This window comes from Echinops telfairi, unplaced genomic scaffold (assembly GCF_000313985.2).
Source record: "Echinops telfairi isolate 266 unplaced genomic scaffold, ASM31398v2 ScPeMD7_3533;HRSCAF=4204_0, whole genome shotgun sequence".
Taxonomy (NCBI): Eukaryota; Metazoa; Chordata; class Mammalia; order Afrosoricida; family Tenrecidae; genus Echinops; species Echinops telfairi.
The window spans coordinates 19,333,706-19,347,847 of record NW_022107431.1 but is presented as its reverse complement, the minus strand read 5'-3'; the positions used below and the strand labels follow the sequence as shown (position 1 = coordinate 19,347,847).

The window sequence follows — 14,142 nt, the reverse complement described above, 5'->3', positions numbered from 1 at the left end:
ATGCTAATCACCAGGCCAGCAGTTTGAAACCACCAATACCTCCTCCAGAGAACATCGAGGCCTGCTCTGGTCAAGAGCACAGTCTCTGAAACCCTCAGGGACAGTCCTACCCTGTCCTTTAGCACCACTATGAGTCAGAACCAACTCGCTAGCAATGAGTTTGGAGTTTGGGGAGCTTTAGCATTTGGTGCATACATTTGAATAATAGTTGCATTGATTGTATTTCTGTGTGTATGCAGATAGATATTATATCATACTCAGCACTGTATTTCAAGGTAGATCTTGAAATGTCCTTTCTGACGATGAAAGCAACACCATTCCTCTTGAATTTATCATTCCTGGCATAGTAAATGGTACGATTTTCTGAGTCAAAGTGGCCAATACCAGTCCATTTCAGCTAACCAACACCTAAAATATCTATCTTTATGCATTTCATTTCATTTTGACATCTTCCAATTTTCCCAGGTTCATACGTCATACATTCAAGTTTCAATTAATAGTTGATGTTTTCAGCTGTTTCTTCTTATTTTGCGTCATGCCCCATCATCAAATCATCAAACGAAGGTCCCACAGGCTTTATTCCTTCCAGGTCATGGTGGTGACCTCTACTTTGAGAAGCCAGCTCTTCCTCAGTCGTATTTTGAGTGCATTCTGACTGAGGGGCTCATCTTCTGGGACGATCTCTGACAGTATTCTGCTGCATTTCATGAAGTTCTCAGTATCTGACAATGTTTTGAAGCTATCCATAAGATTTTCAGTAGCTGATTCCTCAGAAGTGGACAGCCTATTATTCTTTCTTTATAGTCTGTTTTTAGTCTGGAAGCTCTGCTGAAACCTGTTCATTTTGGGTGACTCTGCTGGTATTTGAAATACTAGTGACATAGCTTCCAGCATTACAGCAACACACAAGCCACCACAGTACAACAAAGTGATAGACAAGTGGTGGTCTCCTAACCACAAGCTCAATAAAATGAGCACGTGGAGGGAAAAGAAACAAGTTCTTGGGTGGATGGAGTAAGCAGCTAAAAAGCTTGCCTGCTAACTGAAAGATTGGAAGTTCAAGTTCACCCAGAAGGTCCTAAAGCGAAAAGAATTGCAATCCACTTTGGAAAAATCGGTCCTTGAAAACCTTATGGAGCATCCTTCTACTCTGACACACACAGGGTCACCCTGCGTCAGAGCTGACTTCATGACAACTGAAGATGGAACAACGAAAAGGCTTATGAGCTACCATGAAGCATAACAAGAAATTGCTTTTATTTTCCAAATCAACTTCTGTTACTGTGGGAAGAACCCCATAGAAGCCAGATGTTTTCATGGAAAGGCCATCTGGCAGTAGCTAAGTTCTTTCCTATTCCTCCTCATGAACTACAGATGCCCTTGGTGAAGGGTTTGTGAGCCAAGGTGAGTTTTTCACCTCAATAGATACACTAGGAGGTTAAGAAGGCTGTGAAAATGGTTGCTTCCATTTTTTCTCTTTTTAAAAAGAAAGTAGTTAAGTTTATTATTACAGCAGGGTGTTGACAAGCAGGGCAGAGCCTAAAAATATATTCCCTTTTCAAAATAAAGTATCCAGCATGTTGACTGGCTAAAGATGTACTTGGCAGTAATTGCTTGGTTAACATTCCCTGAGGTTTGTTTATATGGCTATTTGGGTTCTGTCTTTTAAGGATATCAGCAGTTTTCCACCGCTTCCAACTATTCTCATCTCAGTAGGTAGGAAGTTAATAGGGAGCACAGAAGCTCATTACTGTCGTTCCAATACAAACATAATTGACTAAAGAAGCAACGTTACCAACCAAGCAACAGGGGCACCAGCCAATCCCATGTGGAATCTGATGGCCACAACTGAAACTCATCCTGGCAATTAGGACCCTCGAAGGATGAAGGAATGGCCCAACAATATTCAACCTTAAATAAGCTACAGGCTCAGGCAGCGGGTAGGGAATAAGAGCCCGTTGGAATCTTGCTGTTTCTAATGTGGCACCGCTCAGTAAGACTTGGTTGGTTTTGTTTGTTTTTGTAGGAAAGGTAAAAGGAATGTGGTGGTTTGCTAGGTGGCGTGGGACATGTTCGGCTTATGACGACCTTCCCCATGACAAAATCAAATGTTGTCTGTCCTGTGTCGTTGTCACAGTCGCCTGCAGGTTCAGGTCCATCTTTATCACTATAAGGGTGAGTAAAAAAGTACTGATACAAGATAATAGAAACCTTATTTTTTTTTAAATCAAATTGTGAAGCTATTGGTTCTCAACATATCCAATCGTGATGCCACATTCTTCTTCATAAAAGCCAACATCTCTGATGATTTGCTCAGCATACAGATTGAACAAGGATGGTGAGAGGATACAACCCTGTCACACACCTTTCCTGATTTTAAGCCCTATCTTAGTTCCTTATTCTGTTTTCACAACTGCCTCTTGATCCATGTACAAGTTCTGAGTAAGTATATTGAGTCAGCTCCAACCCCTAAGGACCCTATGCCCAACAGAACGAAGCACTGCATGGTCCCGGGCCATCCTTACAATTGTTCCTGTGCCTGAGCCTATTGTGGCACCCACTGTGTCAACACATCTTATTAAGGGCCCTCCTCTTTGTCCCTGCCATTCCACTTTACCAAACATGCTGTCCTTTTCCAGGGACTGTCTCTCCCAACAACATGCCCAAAGTATGTAAGACAAAGTCCAGAAGCACTGGGAGCACTCACTTATGTACGCCAGGACATTTGGAAGGCAGCTAGTTGGCCAGCTGATTGGAAGAGACCCATATATGTACCCATTCCAATGAAAGGTGACCCAAGAGATGCCTTTAGCATGTTCTAAATAAGCCCCTCTTGCACAAACCCAAAGTTTGCCAACAAATCCTTCAAAGTCACATATCCTTGTCTCAGAAAGGATTTCTAATAGGAGAATTCCAAAGGGGGTTAGAGTAGTGGCAGAATCACTGGCATAAGTATGCCATTTTCTAGTCCAGGCGTCAGCAAACTGTTGAGATGGAGGAGCCTAGCCTGTCCCTCAGAACAGCTGTAACATTACCTGAGAGCTATAAATATATTTTACAAACAAATGAAATCACATGATCTGCATAATATCCTTTAAAATATTCCATTGTACTTCAGGGCAACCTGTATGAACCTACAGAGCTGCATGTGGCTCTCAAGACACAGTTTGCTGATCCCTGTTCCAACCTAACAGCTCAGGAAGGACATGTGGATTTATAGGTCTGGGCACACTTTAAAAAAATAAAGTAAAACAAACAGCCTTAACATTCTTGTGTCATTAGGAGAAACCAGTCCCTGGGAAAGGGCCTCATGCTTGGTAGAGGGGAAGCTAAAACAAGGGAAAGCCCTCAACAAGATGGATTGACAAGAGTGGCTACAGTACGGGGCTCGAACAACAATTGCAAGGATGGTAAAGCAGGGATGGGCAGTGTTTTGGTCTGGTGTACACAGATCACCAGGACTCACAATCAACTCAATAGCATCTAAAAACTACAACATTCTTATATTCAACTGAGCGTGAGCGAATGCCATGCTTTCAAAGGGCTATAGCAATGAACATATTGTCTAATTCCTTTTGTCCATGAACTTTGTGAAGCCCACTCCTATTAGATTTGACTTTTACTCTACGGCAATATCAATCTTAAGAGAACCAATTTCAAGAAATGATCTCAAATTCTATTTTAGGATTATACTAATTTGAAATATCCTACTCAGGAAGACATGTATAGAATAAACCCACCGTCTTTGGGTTGATTCTGACTCAAAGCGACCCTATAGGTCAGCAGTTCTCAACCTGTGGGTCACATCCCCTGTGAGGGTTGAACGACCTTTCACAGGGGTTGGCCAATTCATAACAGTAGCAAAATTACAGTTATGAAGAAGCAACAAAAATACTTTCATGGTTGGGGGGGTCATCACACATGAGGAACTGTATTAAAGGGTATAGGCATTAAGAAGCTTGAGAACCACTGCTATAGGGGGTTCCTAAAGTTTTGTGAATCTTTTAGTGGTCAGAAGCATTTCCTGAAGGTCACAAGTTAAAGTTCATCCCCTTTTAGTCAACACATATAATCTGGAATGAATGGTGCAAGGCTGTGAGGTGAGCAAAATGAATGTTCTAAGGACCGGGCAACGATTCAGACCCAAGTGAACAGGAGTGAACAACTGCAACAGCATAGAGCTCGTCTGTCTAAGTTGCTGTCCTGGAGATGAGCAGTGGGAGCAGCTGAGATGTAGGGATGTAACTGACACAATCCATTCTGTTCATTGGTGAAAGAAGAAATATACACTTATGCCCAAAAACATATTACTAAGGCTACTCATTCAGCCTGGGCAAGAATTCAAGTGATCTCTCATTGAAGAAAGTTTTGTGACCCCAGAAGTGATTTAAACTGACACGTGCCATTATCTCTTACTGTATCTTTAATACTATTACCGAGTTTAAGATTATATTTTTGTAGCAATGCAAACTTACACCGCCTTTGTCCTTCCAGTTGCCTTATTGGCCAGGAATATAGATAATAAATGATTGGAATGGAAATTGAGCTGGATTCTTTTCAAATCTAAAGATAGAAACATATTTTTTTCTTATTCAGGAAAGAGTCTCTCACTGTATCTTATCTTCTAACTCTATATCACACACCTGTATTGAATCTGTGCATTGGTGAGTGACACATTTACTCTTTCTATGTATCTTATACCTGCAAACTCAGAATACAGCCACACACATTCATTGGTTTATAATGTAGTCTTTAGACAGTGTAGAGAACCTAAGTAGATCGAGCACTACATTTTACTTTGAAATGATAACGATGAAGACACAGTCTTTACACCCAGGAAACATAGTCTTTCTGGCAAGATGGATGTATCAATTACTAAGTGAGACAGAATCTGATTGATGCCCTCATTGGAATGCTATGGGATGTTTTAGAAGCATAGAAGAAGCAGAGAATAATGCCCCTTTGGAGGGCAGCGAGTGGGAATTAGCCAAAGCTGTAACTGCCACCACTAGGCCACACTAGAATGACAACATTAACGTGGATGGATTTATCACACACACACACACACACACACACACACACACACACACACACGAGGAAAAGTCAAAAAGCATTGCTACTAGAGGTCCAGTTCCTGCATACATGGGTTTATTCCAAACAAAATGTATTTAAACATGTTTCTGTGATCAGTGGATGGCTTCAGACAAGTGCTTTCAGTAACACACTGGTCTTTGTCTCCTTAGGGTGCCTTCGAAAAAGGTTCAATCAAGAGTGACTTCTGCCGGGTCAGTTAAGTTGAAGGTACAGAGGTCAACTCAGGGGGTTATAGTGATTGGGAGAGGTGGGCATTTCAGCCATGAATCTTGATAGATTTTCTTAAAAGGCACAACACAACCAGAAGGGGTTATTTTGAAGGAGTTCTCAGAGAAAGGGAAACTGCATTGGCGAGAAAATGGCAGGAAAGTTGCACAGAGGAATTCTGTTCCCAACACAAGAAGGCACCTGTTCATTTTCCCAGAGCAGCAAGGGCCGTCATTGGGATAGCTTGCCCCTCACCCTACAGCCCTGATTGTACCCTGCCAGCCTTCTTTACACTCCCAGAACTCCAAGAAAACTGAGAGGGAACCCAGCTTGAGTTCCTCCAGATGCCAATGTGTTTTGACACGGTGTAAATGAAAGGAAGCAGAGCTCTTCGGGAAAGTGGCTCTCTTCAGGAGAGAGGGAAACAAACACTGCTTTCAGAAGTAAAGCTGGAGAAGACAAAGAAACAATGGTTTGGGGGGAGGAGTTAAGATGGCATCCACCCAGTGCTCCTGTTGTTAGACCAGAAAATTAAGAGGAAAGGAGGCCAATACTGGGAGACTGGGTGCTAAAAGTAGATTCAGTGTACTAGGGTCTGGTTCAGACCTTCCCCTGCAATTTTCACTCATGAAGCAAGTCGAGGAGTTGCTGCAACACTCTAAGTTCATTGTGTCTGCCAACGGGCTCCACTAACCCCTCCCCAGGTCCAGAAGGATGGTGTCCAGCGCCCTTTCCTGTGCCCAAGAACCAAGTTCTGCACTGAGCATTAATTTCCCCAGGAGGCTGTATATAAAAGTGGTCATCATATCAGGCTCATGGACAGCCTCCAAGAACTAGCCACAAGACCTCACACCAGAGTGACCCTCTCTGCTGTCCACCCTGCTCCTGCAGTCTAGGGCTTTGCAGCTCCCTTCCACAGCCAGGAATAGAATTGTTACATGGGCCACCCCTTTTCCCCCTCTCCCCAGCTCCACACCTGCCAGCATGGGTAACGTTAGATAATTAGACACTAATCTGCACCAATTGAAGAGCCGCTGGAATATTTACCTGTGACAGAATGCAGTTCCACAGAGCACAATCTGCAGTATTGTGCAGGACAGAGCCAGGAGTGACACAGGAGTGCAGCTGGGATAGAATTCAGATCCAGTCAGCCCCAAACCCACTCCGCTAATCTGGTCCCCCTTCCTTTGGAGACAGCAGGGCACAGCCCTGATAGCAGGGCACCCCACAAGCCCAATATTAAAAAAAGAGGGAGTTCTTTTAAACTCTTTAAAGTCCAGGCTGGGCTCCTTTGTGTAACTTTAAATGCCAGAACTATGTCCAGTAGCATAGAATTAACATAACAAGATGCCAGGACTCTAATCCCCAAAGAACACCCTAGGATTTTAATATAACAAAACAGGAAAAGTCAACAGGTTCTGATAGCAACAACCCAAGCCCAAAACTGGCTCTACTGGTTTGGGGCTCCACAGAGAGTCTTTACAAGGCTGCAAATTGTGGCCAAACAGACCAGACCAAGCCCATGCCCACGCTGCAAGCCCTCCCCCACCCAGCACAGTGGCATACCTACTGCCTCAGTACAACCTCTGGGACCCCCACTGCCAACAGCCACTGAGTCACCGTGGCACCCCATCTACATAGAAGTCCAACCCACCACCATAGTAGGACACAGGTAGTCCTTGAAAATACTCTTACCAGCCACACAGAGAAAGAGCTCAGGGCCCCTAAGTCTCCCAGGAACATGGTGCCCAGTTCTTCCAAAATAACACACAAACAGCAACACACCTTAACAAGAAAAATAATATGCAACAGCGGAGGATGTTGTAAACCTAATGATGCTCATAGAAGAATCAGATGTTGATCTGCCACAAAAACAAATCTTCAGAATGCTGCTTGGAGTAATACAGGATATGGGAGAAGCAATGCAGAATAAGGACACAATGATAGAGGAGATGAAGTCCACGAGAGAGGGTATGAAGTCCATGCACCAAAGGAAAATACAAGAACAAATGCATGAAGTAACAGAAGCAAAACACAAGATCACAGACCTCACCAACAGACTAGAAAAGGCAAAGAATTTTACCAGAGATCTCATGGACAGCTAGGCAGACTTCAACAAGCAGGAGAGTCAAACAACATAATAAAAGAAACAGAAGAAAATCTGAGGATAATGACAGAGGCTATGAATAGGAACAATATTTGGTCTACCAGAACAAGACACAATGAAGTCAATAGCTAAATTAGTAAGGGAATTCTTGGAAGCAAACTTACCCACCTTAATGAATGAGAACTAGACATTCATACAGGAAGCAGAGCAGACACCAATTAGACTAAGCCCCAGGAAGAACTTACCAAAGTATATAATAGTTAAATTATCCAACTTCGAGGAAAAAGAGAAAATGCTAAGAGCAGCAAGAGAAAAAAAGGTGGTCACATACAGTGGTACTCAGGTCAAAATTTGCTCCGATGTATCAACAGATACCATGAACAGGAGGAGAGAGTGGAGTAACATCTGAAAGCTGAAAGTAAAAAAACCAACCTGAGAATCCTCTACCATGCCAAACTATCTACTAAGATAGATGGTGAGGTAAGTCTTCCTAGACAAGGAAAAACTCAAAAAAATATGCCATAAGATAGATGCCTTACCTGGCGGAAAAGCATTGCCAACTCACTGTGGTTCAAAGACCAACCTCCACCAGGCACAAGCAGGAGACCACCATGTAGCATAACTCCATCTAGAAGAAAACACAATTCAAACAATTACCAAGATTATATTGTCTCAGAGGGAAAAGAAGGCAAGAATGAAGGCCCCACATAAACACAGCACACTGATATGAAGGGAGATAGGAAAACACCCAACATAAAAGGAACAAGATGACAGCAATGAATCCACAGATGGTGGTAATAACTCTGATGGTAATAAGATGGTGGGGAAAAACTGTCAATGGACTGTAAAAAAACCCAACAGGGATCACAATCCTAATCTTTGACAAAATTGACTTCAAGGTGCAAACCATAACAAGAGAGAAGGATGGGCACTCTATAATGCTCAAAGGATCAGTAGACCAGGAACCAGTAGGCATAATAAACATATACACTCCTAATGAGAAACCCATGGAATTTGTCAAACTATTCAAAAGATGAAAAGAGAAATCACAGAATCAACAATCATAGTAGGTGACTTTAATACACCACTATTAGAGAAAGATAAATCACTGGGAAAGAAGCTCAGCAAGGAGGCTACAGAGGTAAACACTAATTAGGCTACTGGACCTGATTGATATTTATCAAGCTCTCCATCCAAATGCAAAAAAAAATCTCATGACTCATTTTCAAAAATAGACTACATGCTGGGACACAAGTTGAGTCTGAGTAAATTCAAACACATAGAGATCACTCAGACGTCCCTCTTGGACCACCATGCCATAAGCTGGAGATCAACAAAAGGATGTCCAGAACAAAGAAGGGCAACTGGGGATGAATGACAAGCATCTTCAACACGAATGGGTATTGGCTCAGATTAGAGAGGAAATTAAGAAGTTTCTAGAAGCCAATTGAATGAGAATACAATGTACCAAAACTTATGGGGTACAGCAAAAGCAATTATCAGAGGAAATATGATAGCGACTAATGCATATATGAAAAAGGAGGGGAGACTTGTGACTGATACACTATCACAAAACCTACAACAACTAGAATCGAATCAACAGAACAACTTATCCAGTAGCAAAAGAAAAGAAATAATAAAAATCAGGGAGAGTTAAAGAAGTGGGAAGACAAGAGAACAGTGCAAAAAATCAATGCAGCAAAAAGCTAGTTCTTTGAAAGGATCAATAGACTCAACAGACCATTGGCAAACCTAAGGAAAGGAAAGAGCAAACATTAGTAGCCAGGATGAGGGATGAAACCAGGGATATTACAACAGACCCCAACAAGATTAAAAGGATAATCACAAAGTACTATGAAAGTCTGTATTCTAATGAAATTAACAACGTGAACATGGACAAACAAGACAAGGACAAATACTTGAAATAACAACTCCTTCCTAGATTATTCCAGCTAGAGGTCAAGAACCTCAACAGACCCATAGCAAAAGAAGAAATAGATATGGTTATCAAGAAACTACCAATCAAAACTCTCCCAGACCAGATGATTCACAGGAGAATTCTACCAAGTATTCAGGGAATAGCTGACACCAATCCTCCACAAATTATCCCAGAGCATAGATAAAGATGGCACACTCCTAAACTCATTCTACAAAGCCAGTATAACACTCCTAAACTCATTCTACAAAGCCAGTATAACTTTGATACCCACACAGGGCAAGGATCCCACAGGAATAAAGAACTACAGACCGATATCTCTAATGATCATAGATGCAAAAATCCTTAACAAAATACTGGCCAATAGAATCCCAAAGCATACAAAACATACCATCCATCGTGATCAAGGCTGGAGTCATTCCAGGATGCAGGGATGGCTTAACATCCGAAAGACCATTAGTATCATTCATCACATTGATAAGAAAAAGGATAAGAATCACATGATAATATCAATAGATGCAGAAAAAGCATTTAACAACATCCAACCCCCATTCCTAATTAAGACACTCAAGAAGATAGGAATGGAAGGGGAATTCCTCAACTTAATACAAGCTATTTGTACTGAAGGTCCTAGCTAACAACATAAGGCAGTGGACGGACATTAAATGTATTAGTCTGGGAGAGGAGGAGGTGAAACGATCGCTATTTGCAGACAACATGATTCTATACATTGAAAACCCCAAAAGCTCCACAACAGGAATACTGGCAGCGGTAGAGGAATGTGGAAGAGTGGCAGGATACAAGATCAGCAAACAGAAGTCTATAGGTTTGCTATATACATCAGACAAGACCACAAAAAGGAGCTCAAGAAGGAAGTGCCCTTCACAATAGCTAAGAACAAACTGAAATATCAAGGGAAATATCTAACCAAAAAACCAAAAGACTTGTACAAGGAAAACTACTACAGGAAACCAAAAGCAACCTCCACAAATGGAAGAATATCCCATGCTCAGGGATCAAAAGATCCAATATAGTAAAGATGTCAGCCTTACCCAGGCACTGTATGAGTTTAATGCTATACCAATTTAAATACCAACAACCTTCTTCAAAGAATTGGAAAAACTGACCACCAATTTCATATTGAGAGGGAAGAAGCCCAGAATTACCAGAGAACTCAAGAAGAAGGACAAAGTTGGCGAGCTCACCTTACCTGATTTTAACACCTACTATACAGCTACAGCGGTCAAAAGAGTGAGGTACTGGAACAATGACAGATACTCAGACCAATTGAAAAGATCAGAAAACCCAGAAATAAAACCATCAGCCTACAGACAACTGATTTTGACAAGGATTTAAAAAGCCTTAAGTGGGAAACAGAAGCTCTCCTTAACAAGTGATGCTGGAAACAACGGATATCCACCTGTATAAAAATGAAACAAGACCCTTACCTCACCCCATGCACAAGAACAAAGTCAAGATGATTCACAGACATGGAAGGAGAACCCCAAACTATCAGAACCATCAATGAAGGAATTGGGACAAACCTAATAAACTTGGCACAGGGAATACATGGGCTAACTGTAATAGGGAAGGGTATCCGCAGAGATGAAGCTGAAATCAACAAATGGGATATACTAAGGATAAAACACCTGTGTGCATCGAAAGACTTCACCAAGAGAGTAACAAGAGAACCCATAGACTGGGAGAGGATTTTTAGCAATGACACAACAGACAAAAGGCTTATTACTAAAATCTATAATACCCTCCTAGCCTGAAAAAAGAAGAAAACAGTTAACCCCCCAAGGAAGTGGGCAAAAGACATGAACAGAAGTTTTGCTAGGGAGGAGACTTGAATGGCCAAATAAGCATATGTGAAAATGCTCCCGATCATTAGCCATCAGAGAAACGCAAATTAAAACAACTATGAGACACCACCTAACACCCTTGAGGATAGCCCAAATCAGAGAACAACAAATGGTGGAGGGGGTAAAAACCACAGCTGAGACAAGCTAAGCGTCTGCCTGCTGTAGGAATTTTCCGAGTCACCATGTCCACCAGGAACACCAACAAGCTGCCCAGCAACCTCCTGTACTTGCAGAACCTGATCAGGTGGGACCTGCCGGCCTATATCGAAGAGTTTCTACAGCAGTATAATCACTACAAATCCAATGTGGAGATTTTCAAATTACAACCAAATTAACCAAGTGAAGACCTGACTGAGCTGGTGGTGTTTGTGGCACAGAATGGACACTGCTACCCAGAACAGCTCAGTAGCTTTCCTCAGGAATGGAAAGATCTACTCTCCTACTGTCACACTGTCTTGGATCCTGATCTTCGAATGACATTGTGCAAAGCTTTGATCTTATTGAGAAGCAAGCATCTCATCAACCCATTGAGTTTGCTCGAGCTCTTCTTTGCACTTCTGTGTTGCCATGATACGCGTCTGTGAAAGACTTTGTACACTCACATTGTGACTGATATCAAGAACATAAATGAAAAGCACGAGAGCAATAAAGTGAATGTAGTGCTGCAACACTTCATGGACCCCGTGCTCAGGGATCGCCATGCAATGGCAGCTAAGATCTCCTTGGATGTGAGGATTGAACTCTACAGAAGAAACATCTGGAATGATGCCCAAACTGTCAGTTACCACAACGACATGCTTATCTCTGGTCACCAAGATACTGGTGGCTGCTTTGACATTCTTCCTCGGGAAAGATGGACAGAAGAAGCAGGACAGCAAGTCGGACTCTGAGGATGAAGGGCCAACAGCAAGAAACCTCCTTGTGCAGTATGCCACGGGGAAGAAAAGCTCCAAGGAGAAGCACAAGAAAAGATCCAAGCACAAGAAGGCCATGAAAGTGCTGAAGAAGGAGGAGGAGGAGGAGGAGGAGGAAGAAACCCGAGGTGTTTAACTTTTCAGCCAGCCACCTGATCCCCAAGAATTTGCAGAAAAATGACTAAAACAACCCGAGAGCTCCAAGGAGAGATTTGAAGTGAAGATGATGCTCATGAACCTTATCTCCAGATGGTGGGGATTCATGAGCTCTTCCTCTTTCACTTCTATCCCTTTGTCCAAAGGCTTCTGCAGCCCCATCAACGAGAAGTCACAAAGACCCTTCTGTTTGCTGCATAAGCTTCTCATCACCTGGTTCCCCCGCAGCACATTCAGTCATTGCTCATGATGGTGGCCAACAATTTTGTCACTGACAAGAACTCTGGAGAGGTTATGACTGTAGGACTCAATGCCATAGAAGAGATAACAGCTTGATGTCCCTTAGCTATGTCTGAAGCACTTCTCCAAGACCTGACTCAGTATAAAACACACAATGATAAGAATGCAATGATGCCTGCTAGAACTTTGATTCAGCTCTTCTGAACACTGCATCCAAAGAGGTTGCACAAGAAATTCTGGGGTAAGCCCATGGCAGCCTCCGTAGAAGCAAGAGTGCAAGAATACAGAGAATTGGCTGCTAAAGATTACATTCTAGGAGCAGAAGTTCTGGAAGTTGAGAAAGAGGAAGAGAATGCTAGAAATGATGAAGATGGGTAGAAAGTGCCCGTCTCAGTGAGGAGGAGGAGGAGGTGGAGGAGGATGGTGAGTGGGTTGATGGGCACCACTCTTCGGATGAAGAACAGCAACAAGTTGCCAAGAAGCTGGGCAGCATGCCCATGGAGGAGCAGAAAGCCAAAGCTGCAGGAGGACTTCCAGAAGATCCGCATGGCCCAGCTGAGGAGAGAGCTCAGTGCTGCTCCTGGGAAAGCGGAAAAGAGGACGTCTACGTTTATAGAAATAGACAGCAATGGAGAGCCCAGGGTTGAGTTACTTTCCCTTCAAGACATCGAAAAAGTCTGACAAGGAGACGAGGCTGGCAATCACAATCACTGGAAAAACAGACCCAAAAGACTGTGTGAGGAAGAAAACCAAAATGAACCCATTTTCAAGTTCCACAAATAAAGAGAAGAAGAAACAGAAGAACGTTATGATGTGGCAGTATAGCCAGGATGTCCAGACAAAAAATAAGTGCTCCTTCAGAGAAAAGCAGCTGTTGCTACGAGATACCCTTTTGAAAAAGAGAAAGCGAATGAAGTAACCTCCCAGCAAGCTTCCTATCTCAAGGCCATTGCTACATACGTGTCATTACTCTAAAGTCTAAACATTAACCAATCAAGAATGATGGTTTATATTAAAAAGTCTGAAGCACCATGTTTTGTAAACGACAGTAAACATTGTAGCAAAAAAAAAATGTTGGAGGGGATGTGGTGATATAGGAATTCTCCACTGTCGGAGGTCTTGTAGTTATAGGTACAGCCACAGTGAAAAGCCATCCGGTGATATTTAAAGCAAATGGAAATTGAGTTCCCTTCTGACCCAGCAATCCATCTGTCATGCATATACCCAGAAGTGGTAAGAAATAGACCACAATCAGTTGTCTGCACTCCAATGTTTATTGCAGTGCAATTCACAATCGTAAAGAATTGGAAACAACCTATATTTCCATTGATAGACAAGTAGATCAGTAAACTCTGGCACATACACACAACGGAGTACTACACATCACTAAAAAGCACTGATGATGGCATGAAGTGCGTCATATCATGGGAATAATTGGAGGAAATTATGCTAAGTGAAGTTAGCCAATCACAAAAGGCCAAGTAAAACACGAGTCCACTGAGGTAAGCATAATCAGAAGAGTAGGTATGGAAGAAAAGCCACTTATCTCGCACTATACAGGTTGAGGCACAGGCAGTCGGGTGGAGAACAGGCCAAACCCAAGGATGTACATGTCATTCCAAC

General features: G+C 42.5%; 1 pseudogene; it reads left to right on the top strand.

Moving 5' to 3' along the window:
* The first annotated feature begins 11,391 nt into the window (after positions 1-11,391).
* Positions 11,392-13,438, top strand: LOC101642751 (annotated as a pseudogene).
* Positions 13,439-14,142: the final 704 nt, after the last annotated feature.